Source organism: Paramisgurnus dabryanus, chromosome 19 (assembly GCF_030506205.2).
Source record: "Paramisgurnus dabryanus chromosome 19, PD_genome_1.1, whole genome shotgun sequence".
NCBI lineage: Eukaryota > Metazoa > Chordata > Actinopteri > Cypriniformes > Cobitidae > Paramisgurnus > Paramisgurnus dabryanus.
Window position 1 is genome coordinate 35,721,709 of NC_133355.1, and position 17,295 is coordinate 35,739,003.

The 17,295-nt window shown below is 44.5% G+C and overlaps 1 pseudogene; it reads left to right on the forward strand.

Moving 5' to 3' along the window:
• The first annotated feature begins 11,412 nt into the window (after positions 1–11,412).
• LOC135780104 (5S ribosomal RNA) lies at positions 11,413–11,529 on the forward strand (annotated as a pseudogene).
• The last annotated feature ends 5,766 nt before the right edge of the window (positions 11,530–17,295 follow it).

Genomic DNA, 17,295 nt, shown 5'->3' on the forward strand with positions numbered 1-17,295 from the left:
ACGCTCTCCTCGAGACTCGATCGTAGAACCAATGCTGAAGCGGTCTCATATGAAGCAGCTCGAGCAGATGTCACGCCGCAGCTGCTGCCATATGTCCAGGAGCTTCTGAAATTGTTTCAGAGGGACCGCGTACTTCCTCGAATTAAACCGAGGCAAGTCAGAACTGACTGGTTGCGCGCTCTTGTAAAACACGCCAATAAATCGATCGAGTCTATTTCCATACTGAGAAAAGGATCCTCTGCACGGGGCAAAGTTGCTCTTTTCCCAGCTGACCTGATGACTTAAACGAGCGAGATGCTGAAGCATTAAATCTCTGTGTTCGCGCACGTTTGCCAAGAACGAGCCATTATAGTTGACGTAAATATAAGCAGAATGCGAACAACGCTCTCTCTCTCGGAGATTTAAATGCCGTGACTAGCACATGGAGACACGGGGAGAGAGAGACAGCTCGAATGGTGTACTTAGTATTAGTATGTCCACTCCATGAACGCAGAGCGAAAAACGGTCTAAGGCGAGGGGAGATGGACACATGAAGTACACGTCTACAGGTCTATGCTGCAACCCGATCTGAATATTGAAATACGAGCCTCGGCGTATCATCCTAAAGGATCAGATTTGTAGAGCCGGTGCGTAAATAAATCGGTCGTAACCCACCGCGTATTTTTGGGTACTATGAGATAAAGGCTGGAAAAACCCTATCATCATTCTCGGTAAGAGGGACCGGCTCGAAACGTCCTTCGCCAGCAGGACATCGACTTTTGCATGCAGTACATGTGCATCGGACGCTTCACAATAGTGAAACGAATGCCCGAGAATTTGGGGGAGTGCCGGTAATTGTATTACGTAACCGAGGCGGATAGTGCGTAAAACCCAACGAGACGGGCTGGGAACTGAAGCGAAGCATCCCGGGACCGTACGAGGAGAATTAACGACACTACCGAAGTACCCGCGGTGGGGCAGCGAAGCGAGACAGGTGATACTGCCGGTGCGTCTGCTGTGACAGCATAAACATCTACAGTATGTGTGTGTGAGACACTGACCTGAGCCCGCTGAGGGTGACGGTCGTCTGGTCTCCTCTGCGGAGAGCGCAGACTCCGATGAGGGTGCTGGTGGTCCGGTCTGCTCAGTGGAGAGCTCGGACTCCTCAGGACACCCGCTGGCGATAGAGGAGAGGTAGGGTGAGCAGGTGTACGCTCACGGCTCTCTCGATCCTCCGGAGACCTGGAGAGGAAAGAGGAATGCACTCTTATGTGTGGTTAAGTGGGTACCGGCTGGACAGCCGGTGGAACATATGCAAACCAAGGATTTTCCACCCGACCCTCTACCGGGGGAAGGAGCGAATCACTGTCTCCTGAAGAGTGATCCTCTGCCACTCCGGGTCGCCCGTCTCTGGCCACTTAAACTCCAGATTTTCACGGGAAGCGGCTAAGCGGGCGGGGCGAGCTGCTGACGACCGGTTCCCCTGCGCTGCCGAGATGGGGTCCGAGGAGGGGAACGGAGGTGGCCGCCGCAGGACGCGGACGGCGAGAGGCAGACTGAGGAGCCGGCGTTGGTGGACCAGGGCAGCTCTCATCCGCCGGGGCACGACCTAGGAGATCGCCTCAGTCTGCGCAGCGGAGCTGTACGACTCCCCGGGCTCGCCGAAGAGGCCGGTCTGTGAGACAGGAGCATTCATGAAGTTGTTCCGTCATATAAGTCAGACATAGCCAAGGGTGGCGATCTTGAACACTGTGGTGGACATCGCACGACTGAAGGTCGCGGCTTCCCTCGTATATCTCTAAAGCCTCGTTTGGTGAACCTGCAGTACGTTAATGCGTGCAGGGCTGAAGCCGCGTCTCCGCATGCCTGATGGGCAGCGCCCGTAACCGGACGACTGTCTATACAAACACGGGAGGGAAGGGTTGGGAGGTCCCTCCAGGAACGCAGCTGCATCGCAACCCCCCGCTCAACTGAAGGGATCCCCCCCTTAGCGGCTCCGTTAGTGAGGGAGATGAGGGGTGAAGCTGAACGGCCGAGACGGCCGCAAATCACGTCAGCTCTTCGTGCCGTCGGGAAAGGCAGGCACAGGAGGTGAGGACCGTAGAGGCCCGGGCAGCTCCGAAGTACCAATCATGTGGGCGGGACGGTTCGGGCGGAGAGGGATTAACCCCTCCAACTCTACCGTTTCCGCCGCTCGAGCGGGCACGGCCGCCATCTCCGGGAAGACTCCGCCTCGGAGGGAAAAAAAATGGGCACCCCTCTGATGCTGTAGAAGTGACGGGACCAGAAGGAGGTCCAGTGGATTCGGCAGAAATCGCAGAACACGACTCTGCAGTCTCCACCGGAGCCTCAACCGGCTGAGGATGAGAAGGCCGGTAGGTGAAGGACGCATCCTCCGTCCTACTCAGCGTAGTGATGCGAAGAGCGTCCTGCGAGCGCTTGACAGCCGCACCATGGCGGCGTTCAGCACTGCAAAGGCGCGGACGCCGTTCCCGTAGAAACGACAGTCGTCTCCGCAATCCAAGAGGGTTATGCTCTCACAGAGAGAGAGCAAAAGCTCTCCACGAACGCAGCCTCGGAGTGCTCGCCATAGCACGAAGACAGCGCTCGTGACCGTCACTGGAATCCCTGTACTTCTCGCATCCAAGATCGCACGGAGGAAAAGCTATCCTGAAAAGGACGCTGATCTCCGAATATACGAGAGAGTGGCTGTCTTTAAAAAGACACAGAGCTCTCACGTATCACTCTTTAGGGAAATCACTCTTAGGTGCTCAGCTGATGATGCGCACAGGGAGAGGCAACGCACACACTAAACTCAAAACAAAAAAGATGCAGAGCAGTGGAATACTGCGAGCGTCCGCTGTGTCAGTACTGCTTGTCAATCAACTTCAGCAACCGTTCCCAGAAGAGCAGAGAGTAGCTTCTCAGTAGCAGATAATGCCGGCTTTCGAAGCGAAAAAAGCTAATTTCCATATTTGCACCTGTGGCTTATATACGCACCTGGCGGGGCGGCGCCAGCATTATGCAAATATCTCAATGCCAAGTTCATTGGCGTTTTAGTAGAGTACGAAGCAGATTGGTCTCTCTAAGCGAGTTCCCAATTCGTCGGTCACGACGTGACGTCGTAGTGACCGACTGAAAGGGAACTAGGTAAAGCCCAAAAAGGCTGCCTCCCCGGGGTGAAAAACCCCCTAGGAGAAAAAAAAACCCCGGGCTTTTATCCGAGGAAAAATAAGTCCTAGGAGGGAAAAACCCTTGGGAGAACGGAAATGGAGATTTAGCGGAGATTAAGCGGTTCTGCCGGTGATCGTTGGTCAGGCATCCCTCGGGTCGAGGACGAGACAGGGAGAGAAAAACAAAATCGTATTAGCGTAGCGGCCGTTCATATGTATTGAAGTGTCACACAGTGATGTGGTTTAACTCAGCTTAGTTCCAGACAGACTAAATATTGCGGCATAATTATGTTATCCACAGTTGAGGATTTAGCAAATTGGGGGCCCAATGCGAGGGTATATATGGTAAATAAGGGTCACCTTCCGATCTTTAAGAGAAAATGAAACCTGACGACCCGTTTGACTAAGGCCTAAAGCCCCACTGTCGTCGTTAATGCAGGTTCAGTGGCAAACGGGTCTGTATGGCATACTATTCATAAGACTTACGATAGTGCCAAAATCGCAACCCGACCATACATGCCAACCCGTTTGACTAAGGCTGGAGGCCCCACTGTCGTCGTTAATGCAGGTTCAGTGGCAAACGGGTCTGTATGGCATACTATTCATAAGACTTACGATAGCGCCAAAATCGCAACCCGACCATACGCGCTAACCCGTTTGACTAAGGCCGGAAGCCCCACTGTCGTCGTTAATGCAGGTTCAGTGGCAAACGGGTCTGTATGGCATACTATTCACAAGACACACGAAAGCGCGAAAAACGCAACCCGACCATACATACCAACCCGTTTGACTAAGGCTGGAGGCCCCACTGTCGTCGTTAATGCAGGTTCAGTGGCAAACGGGTCTGTATGGCATACTATTCATAAGACTTACGATAGCGCCAAAATCGCAACCCGACCAGATTTTTCTTTCTTTCTTTATTTCTTTAAACCATTCGAGCATCTATGACTATATTCAAGGCGAGAACTGTTTGATTCACACACAAGTTTTATTCAGACAAGTTAATCCAGACACAGGTTGGGGGAGGAACAATCTGGCAGCTCCAGTTTGCCTAACTTGCATATTTTTGGCCTGTGGTATGAAACCGGAGTACCCGGAGTAAACCCAAGCTGACACTAGGAAAACATGCAAACTACACATAGAAAGGCCATGTCATTCTGCCCTGTAGTTTAACATTGGGGCACGTTCAATGTTACCTGGAAATGGTGTGCAACAGTTTTGAGCAGTGTTGGGGCTAGTTACTCAAAAAAGTAATATATTACGTATTACATATTACTCTCAAAAATAGTAATGCCTTACTTTACTTTATTACTCCCTGGAGAAAGTAACTAGTTATATTACTAGTTATATTACTAGTTACATTTTTTTCTGGACAAGAATTTTTATTTGGGCAAGCCACGGCCAAGAAAATGCTGGCTTCCTTACCCGCTACAGGACGTGGGGCACAGTGTTCGGAGAAACATTAAAGAGTGTGCACTTCACCGTCAAGTTATTTTCCTTCCGTTGAACATAATAAAATATGACTGAATCTCCACCCGTCGAAACTAGCTTTCTGTTGCTGGGAACCTTCCTCTGAAAAAGAGCTTGCCGTTGTTGACGCTTCCATTTACCCGATCTGTCTTTGTGCTGCTGCCGCTCTGTGCTGCTGGCTACCGGGTGTCGACCAATCGGTGATGGTAAATGATACCTCGTGCCAAACTTAGACCAATCACTGTTCCATTCACGCCCTCCTCCCCTTCCCTTTTGTTCTCTGTGTTTTGTGCCTTGTGTGATGAAGGTGCTACTGGCGAATGTAACTTAAGTAACTAGCTCGGGAAAACTGTAATAATATTACCATTTTCAGACGGGTAATGCCTTACACTACTAGTTACTGAAAAAAGTAATTTTATTACAGTAACTAGTTACTTTGTAACTAGTTACACCCAACACTGGTTTTGAGATACATTTTCTCTTGTTTGGTGGGTGTGTCTGTCAGCAACAACTCTTAAATAAACCGTGCATTACTAAAGAGACAGCTTGCACAGTGGGTTTAAGTTAGGATGTTCTCTTTAATTCTTGACGACAAGTGCAGTGACTGTAACATTGCACATTTTTTTTTTTTGTATTAAACACATATTTATACCCATTCCATCAGGCTCCCAAAACTCTTCAAAAAGAACACAAAGAATGGGCTTTTCAGCTGCCATAGTTGGAACTCTTGTGTCATTACCATTTCGGTTTATAAAAAAAACTTGTGCAATGTTTTGTCTGGACTGAAGGCAGCCCAGATTTCAGGCTGTGGGATAAACTAAATGCTATTGGCTGTTTTATTAGTGGCAGATGCTTCTATCCAGAGCGACACATACAGTGCATTTGACTTTTGATCAGTATGTGTGTTACCTGGGAATTGAAGTAGCCCATTTTACTCCCCTTTTAGTCATCCTCGTAGTTGCATATGACTTAATTCTTTCAAACAAACACCATATGGGTTATACCAGTTAAGCGTTGCCGTCCCGTATACGGGACACTAAGTTTACTTCAATATTGTTGATGTAAATGTTTATCTAACACTACAAACTATATATTGCTGGAAAGGTCTAAGCCTCTAGAATAGACATTTCAAAAGTGTTTTATAAAATAAATTATATAGGGAGAGTAATTGATTCATTTACAAAGAGAGTGTGCCTCAAAACCTTTATATCCTGCTAAATGTCACTGTCCTGTAGATTCAATTTATCATCAGGATTTTGGGAAAGAAATGACATAGTGAGAGCCATTTTGTTATTATATATTTGTAACACGAATACCCTATCTAAACCCAAAAAATCTTGCCAAACTATATATCATTGGAAAGCCCTGAGAGTGTAGTTTTCATATTTTATCACCATTTTGGGAAATTATGAGTGTGGAAATTAGGTACACTCTAAAAAAATTATCCATAAAAAACGGATAATGTCCTGGCAGATAATTACCAGTACTTTTTCCGTAATGTTAACAACATTTCCGTTTATACAAAAACTGAAGATTCTGTAGATTTACAGAACATTGTCCATAGATTTACAGAACATTGTCCGTAGCCTTTAGGGACACTTCAATCTTCCTATGATACACAACAATGGTGACAATCAACAACAAAGCTTCATGCTGCAATGCATGATGGGTACCAGGATTGTAGAAAACTCTCACCATTTACTGTCACCATTGTTGAGATTTGTATCCAAAGTGTTGATGTCTCTCTGAAGCAAAGCCACAACTGACACATTTGCAGGAATCTTTTTCAATACAGTGTCTTATTAGATCAGCATAGTGTGTCACTCCTATACATTTCAGTTCTTTATTCTTATTTTAATATTTCATATTTAAATGTTAGGCGTAAAACGTAAAAACAACCAAGCTTAGATGACATCATAGACATATCTCCTTCCTCAAGCAACAAACGAGTTGTAATTGCTAAAAGCAAGAAACACTGTTGCAATACTAAAAGAGCAGATTTAGTTCTGTGAAGGTCAAGGGACAAATGCCTAACTAAAGGGAACACTAATCCAGGGGCGTCAGTTTGTGTTGAAAAGTGGTGGGGACAAAAGATCAGATGAAAAAAATTACAGCAGGACCGGAATAATATTGAATAATGGCGCATCAAAGATGGGCATAGGCCGGTCAACAACACAAAAATACTCAGCATAAAACCTTCAGCAATGTCGACTGCACATGTAACAGTCCCTACAGCTCAACCGAACAGTGCCAAAGCACCATACTGTAGAAAACAGCAGCATGTTAAGTCAGTGATTTTAATGAAATTCATTAGATATGTAAAAGAAAACACACTATAAGCACACAACGCAACATATGTGACCCTGGACCACAAAACCAGTTGTACACTACAAAAAATGATTTTCAAGAAAAAAAATTCTTAGTATTTTTGTCTTGTTTTCAGTAAAAATATCTAAAAATTCTTAAATTAAGATGCTTTTTCTTGATGAGCAAAATTACCTAAGAAAATAAGTCTAGTTTTTAGACCAAAAATACCAAATGTAAGTGATTTTGAGCCTAAAACAGGCAAAAAAAAATAATTGCCAATGGGGTAAGCTAAAAAATCTTAAAAATTTTTCTTAAACACTAAACTCAAGAAAATTTCAAGAAAAAAATGCTTACCCCATTGGCGGTTTTTTTTTGCTTGTTTTAGGCACAAAATCACTTACATTTGGTATTTTTGGTCTAAAAACTAGATTTTTGCTCATCAAGAAAAAGCATCTTAATTTAAGAATTTTTAGATATTTTTACTGAAAACAAGACAAAAATACTAAGAATTTCTGCCAATGGGGTGAGAAATGTTTGCTTAAATTAAGTGTTTAAGAAAAAAGAAATCTTATTTTTAGATTTTTTTCTTAGCCAATTGACAGATATTTTTGCTTGTTTTAATCAAAAATTCACTTAAATTATATTTTTGTCTAAAAACTAGACTTATTTTCTTCAAGAAAAAGCATCTTGATTTAAGAATTTTTATATAATATTAATTCAATTCAATTCAATTCAATTTTATTTATATAGCGCTTTTCACAAAAGTCAATTGTTTCAAAGCAGCTTTACATAAATAGAAGCAGTGAAAAGCACAGAAAACGACAGATAGCACAACAGAATACATGATAGCATGAGCAGTTAAATTTGCTGCGGCTATGACTCAATATTATAATTGCACGTATTACTAAAGCAACGTATAGAAGAGGAAGCTAGGTAAAGCCCAAAAAGGCTGCCTCCCCGGGGTGAAAAACCCCCTAGGAGAAAAAAAAACCCCGGGCTTTTATCCGAGGAAAAATAAGTCCTAGGAGGGAAAAACCCTTGGGAGAACGGAAATGGAGATTTAGCGGAGATTAGGCGGTTCTGCCGGTGATCGTTGGTCAGGTATCAGCTGGGCATAACGTTGAAGGACAGCCAGTAGATCAGAGGTGTGCCGACTTTCACATCTACCGGGACTGGGTCTGTTTGTCTCGTCCTCGGGTCGAGGACGAGACAGGGAAAGAAAAACAAAATCGTATTAGCGTAGCGGCCGTTCATATGTATTGAAGTGTCACACAGTGATGTGGTTTAACTCAGCTTAGTTCCAGACAGACTAAATATTGCGGCATAATTATGTTATCCACAGTTGAGGATTTAGCAAATTGGGGGCCCAATGCGAGGGTATATATGGTAAATAAGGGTCACCTTCCGATCTTTAAGAGAAAATGAAACCTGACGACCCGTTTGACTAAGGCCTAAAGCCCCACTGTCGTCGTTAATGCAGGTTCAGTGGCAAACGGGTCTATATTGTATACCATTTACAGGACCAGGAGAAAACGCCAAAAACATCGCAACCCGACCATACGTGCTAACCCGTTTGACTAAGGCTTGAGGCCCCACTGTCGTCGTTAATGCAGGTTCAGTGGCAAACGGGTCTGTATGGCATACTATTCACAAGACACACGAAAGCGCGAAAAACGCAACCCGACCATACATACCAACCCGTTTGACTAAGGCTGGAGGCCCCACTGTCGTCGTTAATGCAGGTTCAGTGGCAAACGGGTCTGTATGGCATACTATTCACAAGACACACGAAAGCGCGAAAAACGCAACCCGACCATACATACCAACCCGTTTGACTAAGGCTGGAGGCCCCACTGTCGTCGTTAATGCAGGTTCAGTGGCAAACGGGTCTGTATGGCATACTATTCATAAGACTTACGATAGCGCCAAAATCGCAACCCGACCATACGTGCCAACCCGTTTGACTAAGGCTGGAGGCCCCACTGTCGTCGTTAATGCAGGTTCAGTGGCAAACGGGTATGTATGGCATACTATTCACAAGACACACGAATGCGCGAAAAACGCAACCCGACCATACATACCAACCCGTTTGACTAAGGCTGGAGGCCCCACTGTCGTCGTTAATGCAGGTTCAGTGGCAAACGGGTCTGTATTGCATACTATTCATAAGACTTACGATAGCGCCAAAATCGCAACCCGACCATACGTGCCAACCCGTTTGACTAAGGCTGGAGGCCCCACTGTCGTCGTTAATGCAGGTTCAGTGGCAAACGGGTATGTATGGCATACTATTCACAAGACACACGAAAGCACGAAAAACGCAACCCGACCATACATACCAACCCGTTTGACTAAGGCTGGAGGCCCCACTGTCGTCGTTAATGCAGGTTCAGTGGCAAACGGGTCTGTATGGCATACTATTCACAAGACACACGAAAGCACCAAAATCGCAACCCGACCATACGTGCCAAACCGTTTGACTAAGGCCGGAAGCCCCACTGTCGTCGTTAATGCAGGTTCAGTGGCAAACGGTGGCAAACTATTTAATGCAATTCATTTTAAGTGTTCATGTAGAAAAGGTTTTATTTATTTATTTGGTTGGTCTGTGTTATGACCGTGAGTGCTTTGTTCCGTGAAAATAACTATTGCGAGTTAAGAACCTTTACTAGACAAATTATGCGAATGCTTTGTTGAAGAGAAAAGTTTTAAGTCTAGATTTAAAATGATCGACTGTGTCTGATTCTCGGACATCGGTTGGTAAATCATTCCAGAGCTTAGGGGCTAAGTAGGAAAAGGATCTTCCACTTTTAGACACTTTTGATAGTCTAGGGATAATCAATAGGCCAGAATTTTGCGACCGTAGTGTGCGTGATGGATTGTATTCTGATAGTAATTCTCTAAGATATGAGGGTGCTAAGCCATTTAAAGCTTTGTAGGTGATTAGTGATATTTTAAATTGGATGCGATATTTAACTGGTAGCCAGTGTAAAGATGCCAGAATTGGGCTTATGTGGTCATACTTCTTAGATCGAGTAAGTACCCTTGCAGAAGCGTTTTGAACTAGCTGAAGCTTGTTGACCTGATTTGAATGGCATCCCCCGAGTAGCGAGTTACAATAGTCTATTCTAGAGGTCATAAAAGCATGAATAAGCTTCTCTGCGTCAGATGTAGACAGTATATGGCGTATTTTTGAGATATTTCTAAGATGGAAGAATGCTGTGCGGCAGACGTTGGCGATATGACTATCAAAGGATAAGTTGCTGTCGAACATCACACCTAAGTTCCTAACCGTGGAAGATGGCACCACAGTACAGCCATCTATGTGCAATTTGTAATCTGACATATTGGGCCCTATCTTGCACCCAGCGCAATTGACTTTGTCAGTGACGCATGTATCATTCGTATTTTGCGCCGGCGCACAGCGGGGTTTTTCCCTCCACAGATGCACGTCAGCAAACTAGGGAATGAACTTGCGCTCCCTGGGCGGTTCAGCGCAAAAAGGAGGCGTGTTGCGGCGCAAACCATCTCTTATGCTATTTTGCAGTTTCAAAAAACAATTGCGCTACTAACAAAAAAAAACTAGTCTAAAGTCAGTGGCGCGTTGCGCGTGGTTCATTATGCTATTTTAAGGGCGCATGCTTGACCATAATGTATAGCGTGCACAACGCGCATACACTTTGCTTATCTAATCTACACAGATGCAACAGTTATTTTTGCAAATCATAAATTGTTACACTTAAAAATATTAATACACGAGATAAGGGGAATCATAGTGGTGAGCATTGTGGTGATAGTTTTTATTTATTCTCATGCAAATAACGATTAAAATATTTTCATACCTTTGTTGTGTGGCTGTATTACGTTTATTTTATGTAAATAATAATTTAAATGTTTTCATAAGAAACCTTAATGTATATGAACTTGATTTGTAAAAGTACTTTGGGGTTGGACCTTGCTTGCGTTTCTTGGGTCCGATTTCAAAGCCCCCAAACCCTTTCAGCGGTGAGGGTGGACGCAGCGATGTCCTCTGCTGGCGTCAAGTCCTGAGGCAGATCCACCTCCCGTTACACGGCGTGCCCGATTTATGCTGGCAAGCGTGGGATTCCCCCGTACAAGAACGTCGGTCTCCTCAGCTGTAAACCGCTCCTGGCGTGCGCCTGGTAAATCCGTCATAATAATAGCAACCCGCCATGGAACTTGCGCCCTTGCGTTTAAAGGGAATGTTGGCTAGCGTTCTGATTGGTTTATTTGACGTTACGCCCAAACCACACCTATGAATAATGAACCTACTTCAGACCAACCCCTTATTGATTTGCGCCCGGCGCAAGAGTTATTTCTCACGCCGGGAAGATAGCAACAGCGCCCAAGATCCGCCCACAAACTCACTTGCGCGTTGCGCTTCGCACTTGCGTTTCAGATCGTTAAAATAGAGCCCATTATGTTTGTAGCGATTTGGTTCAATAATAAGTACCTCTGTCTTATTGCCAGCAGCCATATCACCCTGTAGCCCAAGACAGCTTGCCCACTGTAGCTAAGCAGGGCTGAGCCTGGTTAGTACTTGGATGGGAGACCACCTGGGAAAACCAGGTTGCTGCTGGTAGAGGTGTTAGTGAGACCAGCAGGGGGTGCTCACCCTGTGGTCTATGTGGGTCCTAATGCCCCAGTATAGTGACGGGGACACTATACTGTCAAAAAAAAGCACCGTCCTTCGGATGAGACGTTAAACCGAGGTCCTGACTCTCTGTGGTCATTAAAAATCCCAGGATGTCCTTCGAAAAAGAGTAGGGGTGTGCCCCGGCATCCTGGCCAAACTTGCCCATTGGCCTACTAATCATCCCCTCATACTAATTGTCTATATCACTCGGTCTCCTCTCCACTAATAAGCTGGTGTGTGGTGAGCGTTCTGGCGCAATATGGCTGCCGTCGCATCATCCAGGTGGATGCTGCACATTGGTGGTGGCTGAGGAGATTCCCCCATTCATATGTAAAGCGCTTTGAGCACTGGAAAAGCGCTATATAAATGTAACTAATTAAATTATTGGAGTTGAGCTTAAGAAAGTTATGTGCCATCCAGTCACTAACATCGCTAATGCAGTCTTTTAGTTTAGAAAACGTGTGTGTTTCGCTGGGATGCGAGGAGATGTAAAGCTGGGTATCATCCGCATAGCAGTGAAAACTTATGTTATGTTTCCTGATAATGTCTCCTAGGGGTAACATGTATAACGAGAACAGGATAGGACCTAAAACTGATCCCTGCGGTACACCGTATTTAACCAGGGAGTGATATGACTCTTCCTCATTTACATAAACAAAGTGATAGCGATTGGTTAGATATGACCTAAACCAGGCTAGCGCCTGACCACTGATACCAACATAGTTTTCTAGTCTATTGAGTAGGATTCTGTGGTCTATTGTGTCAAATGCTGCACTAAGGTCTAGTAATATAAGAATTGAGATTTCACCACGATCGGATGTTAATAGGAGGTCATTTGTAACTCTAAGCAACGCTGTCTCTGTGCTATGGTGGGGCCTGAATCCTGATTGGAACTTTTCATATGTACTATTATTTGTCAAGAATGTGCGTAACTGGCTTGCCACTACCTTTTCTAATATTTTCGAAAGAAAAGGGAGATTTGAGATTGGTCTAAAGTTATTAAGTTCTCCTTGGTCAAGCTGTGGTTTTTTAATCAGCGGTTTAATAACTGCTAGTTTGAAAGCTGTTGGAACGTATCCTATTTCTAGCGATGAGTTAAAGATATTTAGAACCGGGGTTGACACTACAGGGAATACTTCTTTAAGTAGTTTTGTGGGAACGGGGTCTAATATACAGGACGATGATTTGGATGATGTGACTAGTTTAGAGAGCTCATCTATTGTAGTAGGTTTAAATGAATCAAGATGTTCGTATGGTAGTCTAGTGTTAAGTGAACTAATGGGTAGAGTGGTGGCTGCCTGGGTAGCTACGATGTTTTCCCTAATAGCCGAAATTTTGTTAGAAAAGAAGTTCATGAAGTCGTTACTATTGTGTTGAAGTTTACTATTGGTTTCTGTTTGTTCTTTGTTTCTAGTCAGTTTCGCAACTGTGCTAAAGAGGAAACGAGGGTTATTATGATTCTCATTTATAAGCTTGCTAAGATATGTAGATCTGGCGGTTTTAATAGCCTGTCTGTAGTGTTTAACACTCTGTTTCCATGCTGCGCGCCATACTTCTAACTTTGTGCTTCTATAATTTCTTTCCATTTTTCTAGCTGCCTTTTTAAGAGCTGCTGTGTGATGGTCATACCATGGAGCTGGCGGTTTTTCTTTGAATCTCTTTTTTCGAATGGGAGCAACGGCATCCAATGTGTTAGAACAGACATTGTTTAGGTTTTCTATTTCAATATCTAGATCGTCACAGTTATCTGCTACATGTTTCATTTGGGACAGGTCTGGAAGAGTGCTAATAAAGCTATCTTTAGTGGTGGAAATTATTGTTCTGGCTAGTCGGTAGCATGTTGTAGATTGAGTGATCCTATCTAGAAGTACAGTGTATGACACAAGGTAATGGTCAGAAACTGCATCACTCTGAGGTGATATTTCGACGTCATTAATATTGAGTCCGAGTGACAGAATTAAGTCTAATGTGTGATTACGAGTATGCGTTGGCCCTGTCACGTTTTGTCTAATATTGAGAGAATTTAGAACATCTATAAACGCACGTCCTAATGCGTCTTTTGGGTTGTCCACATGGACATTAAAATCACCAACAATAAGAGCTTTATCTACAGTGACTACAAGCTCAGATAGGAAATCTGCTATTTCATTAAGGAAATCTGCATGGTGGCCCGGTGGTCTATAGATTGTCGCTAAAGCAAAAGAAAGCTGTTTGTGGTTACGATCAGTTATTTCCATATTTAACAACATTACTTCAAATGATTTAAATTTTAGCTCAGATTTTTGGTTTACTTTAAACATTGTGTTGTATATTGTAGCTACACCACCCCCTCTCCCCTTTAATCGAGGTTCGTGTTTATAATAATAGTCTTGTGGGGTGGATTCATTTAAACTAATGTAGTCGTCTGCTTTAAGCCAGGTTTCTGTTAAACAGAGTACATCTAAGTTTTGGTCTGTAATTATTTCATTGACAATAGGTTCTTTATTGGTAAGCGATCTAATGTTAAGAAGGCCGAATTTTAAGATTCGAGATTCATCTGTTAATGTATTGTTTTCTAATTTTATTTGAATCAGATTTGTACTAGATGTAACAAGCGGTGCCCTGTATTTATTTGTTCGGGGAACAGATACAGTTGAAATGTGCTGATATTTCGGTAAGATTGACTCGAAGTGCTGGGATATAAGTGGTCTTGACATATCACGGCAGCTAACAGATGGACGGTTAAGCCGATCCGTCTGTTTCCTGACCTGGGCCCTGGATAGTCATACTATATCAGAATTAAGACTATTGATCAGATTTTTAGTGAGTATAGCACTTCCTTCCGATGACGGATGAAGGCCATCTCGGGTTAGGAGAAATGGTCTTCCCCAGAAATGCTTCCAATTGTCTATAAACCCTACGTTATGCTGAGGGCACCACTTTGACATCCATCCATTGAGAGACACTAATCTACTATGTGTTTCATCTCCCCGGTAGGCGGGGAGGGGACCAGAGCATATTACATTGTCTGACATTGTTTTTGCAATTTCACACATCTCCTTAATATTATCTTTGGTGATTTCCGACTGGCGGAGCCTAGTGTCATTCGTGCCGGCGTGAATAACAATCTTAGAAAACTTCCGCTTAGCATTAGCCAGCACTTTAAGTTTGGATCTAATGTCAGACGTTCTGGCTCCCGGTATACAGTCGACTATGGTGTTTGGTGCCTCAATGTTAGTGTTCCTGAGTATAGAATCTCCAATGACCAGGGCACTTTTAAAAGGTGTTTCAGCTGGTATACTCCTTAGGGGATCGAATCTGTTAGAAATTGTCGTTACGTTATGGGTCTTAGAAGGACGCCTTATATGACTATGCCGCCTAACAGTCACCCAGTTTGACCGCCGACTTGACTCTGATGACGGAACCGAGCCATGTGTATTTTGATAAACACTATGCGCGCTCGATACAGTATTTGTAATATTTATATTAGCATCTGATGTCGGAACCGAGCCATTAGTCTTTTCGCTCGATAGATTATTTGCGACAGTAACATTAGCGGTTTTGCTATCCTCAACTAGCGTGCGGATGTGCGATTCTAGTTCAGCAACTTTCTCAGTTAACCTTAATACTTCAATACACTTAGTGCATGTAAACCCCTCTATGCTAACAGCAGAAGCTAAACTATACATGTGGCAAGTAGTACATGTTACAATAACAAGCGGAGTCTTACCGCTTTCATGCTGGGCGATGGCGTCTTCGTTTACCCGAACGCGGTCCCCGGAGCTGCATCGCGTGGGGTGTTCGGTTGTGACATGCCTCGGTCGCCTGCGAACGTCTGGGGCCAGGGTGATGTTTGGCTTGCCGAATCTACGAAGGCCGGGCAGCGGTTCCTCCACAGCTTCCAGATCGCTTTCATGTCGTTCACGGTCCGTGAAGCTGCATCGCGTGGAATGCATGTTTGTTGCTCGCTTGTGGACGTCGGAAGGCAGGCTGAAGTGGGCGCTGTACCTCGCCTTGGATCTGCTAAAACCGGGAAACAACTCCTCCACAGCTTCCCGCTCAGGTGAGGATAGGTCAGAAAAGCATATATCAGATGAATCCGCCATTAGATCGGAAAATGCTAGCTTCAGCCTCCACCGTGTGGATGCTAGCGGGCTATATGCTAACAACACTGGGTGTTTATTAGTGATAAATAGTTTCACGTGGTAGTACTGCTCAATAATCGTCACGGTAAAGTATTCCTATGTAAAACTAATAAGTTATATTATATAAATAGGAATAAGATGGTAAAAAAAAAGCTTTTAGATGATGAACTCGACGGAGCTACGATGCACGATCTGTTCAGCGTGACGCGTGACGTCACAAACCGGATCAATATTACTGAAAACAAGACAAAAATACTAAGTTAGAAAGTCATTTTTGCAGTGTAAGTCGCACAGGTATTGTTTGATTTTTCAGAACATTTTAACCAAATGCTTTCAAAAAGTGGTGGGGACAAAATCAGCCATATCAAAAAGTGGTGGGGACATGTCCCCAGCGTCCCCAGTGTAAATGACACCTATGCACTAATCACCATAGTGGTGACTTCAAAAGAATCTAAAACAAACACAAACTGTAGATTTAATGTGATAAATGTTGTGGTAAATATCCATTTGACTTACACGTCATGTCAGAAAGAAGATTTGTCTACTAAATACATGTGTGGATGCTGGAATAATTGAACACTTGTATCTTGTTCTGACAGCAGTTGTTTAGAAGTTTAACATCATCCATGTTAGAAAATAACTCTGCAAGCAAGTTGTAATTTTAGGTTTCAAACAGAGATGGTGATAGAGAGGCAAAAGTGAAAGATTGCAGCAGGGGTTCCCTTTCGAGGAACTCGAGCTGCGTCGACATAGCAACGCTTTGGGGAACGCCTCGGCGTGACTAATCTGAAGCACGTGTAAAACATAATCAATAATTTGATGATTGGATACTGACCGTGATGCCGTGCGGACCAGGGGTATAAGGAGGCATCCCACACAAACACACTCGCTTTTAGTGCCTCAGCAAGTGACTACGTGTATGTTTGCATAAATCTGAAGTGTGTTTAAGAAGTTCAAGTATGTGTATCTCCCTGTCAGCGCGATATCACAGACAAGGATACACATGTATATGTGTCTTCGAGCGCAGCACGCACAGTTGGCTTTTGAGGAAACTGGCTGTGTGCACTGTGAGCATTCCCGTGCACGTGTTGCGCTCCAGCTTCGCGCTTAGAGAAGGATATCTCAGGCTCGCGCCCTCACGGATCCGGTCCCGCTTCTGTCGAGGCAGAGCGGTGACTGCACTCATGCGTGCAGGCGGCGGTATCCCTCGCCTACACCCGTGACATCTGTCTCTCGCTCTCTAGGAAGCTTGGGTTCGCGGCTGCGATCCCGCTTCTCAGCGGCGGTTGCACTCGTGGGAGTCGCCATATGATTTCGCGCAGGCGGCGGTATCTCCGCCTGCACGTGAAGTCCCTCTCTCTCTCTCACTCGCCGGATCGGGAAGGCGCCCTGCGTGAGAGCCATATATTTTCAGCTGTCTTTCTCCGGAGAGATGGATCATCTTCATAATCCGCCTACTGTTTAAGGCTAAACGTGCAGTTTCCACGTGAAGCCTCCTCTTTTTACAGTATGAAGGTATTATATATATACCTACGTTTTTACACCTGTATGTGTAGGCTATGTATGTATATCTGCCTGTCACAGCCTG